The sequence below is a fragment of the Octopus bimaculoides genome, chromosome 19 (assembly GCF_001194135.2).
Source record: "Octopus bimaculoides isolate UCB-OBI-ISO-001 chromosome 19, ASM119413v2, whole genome shotgun sequence".
Lineage (NCBI taxonomy): Eukaryota > Metazoa > Mollusca > Cephalopoda > Octopoda > Octopodidae > Octopus > Octopus bimaculoides.
Genome location: NC_068999.1, coordinates 48,013,678 through 48,014,246, shown reverse-complemented (window position 1 = coordinate 48,014,246; position 569 = coordinate 48,013,678). Strand labels below are relative to the sequence as shown.

General features: G+C 31.5%; 1 protein-coding gene across 2 annotated transcripts in view; it reads right to left on the bottom strand.

Annotated features, from left to right (window-relative positions):
• The window catches only part of LOC106877012 (dynein axonemal heavy chain 6), a 61,133-nt gene that overhangs the window by 12,873 nt on the left and 47,691 nt on the right, over positions 1-569 (bottom strand). The window lies entirely within an intron of this gene.

The following is a 569-nucleotide window of genomic DNA, read 5'->3' as shown; positions in this document are numbered from 1 at the left end:
CTTACAAAGAATAAGTCCTGGGGTCAATTTTTTTGACTAAATGTGGTGCTCCAGCATGGCTGCAGTCAAATGGACTGAAACAAGTAAAAGGACATAATATCTTATTGTGTGTTTATATGCACTTAAACCGCAATTCAATGGTTATTTTCCTCATTAGCAAGGAATAATTTGTGGAGGTTCCCGAGGAGAAACGAAACCTGATTGGTTAAATTTTGAAATCATATGATAGAGTCTTATCAAATTATTTCATTCAGTGAGTTTTGTCTTGCTGGAGTAAAATGTTGTGGCTTGCTGCTCACAGCCCCTTGGAACATCTCATGAGGTTGGTGATTTTGTGTGGCTATTTGAGTTACATTTGTTAGCTCTTATTTCTAGCAATTGTAGATGCTATTTTTCACCCTTATTTATGTATTTTATCTTTTTGGTTTTCAATTGCTTTAGCCACCTATATTATAAAGTATTTAGTATATCATAATATTAATTCATCATTATAATATCTTATTGTATGTATATATATATATATATATATCTTCTTTTCAAGTGAAATTCTTCACTGATATCAAAAAGGT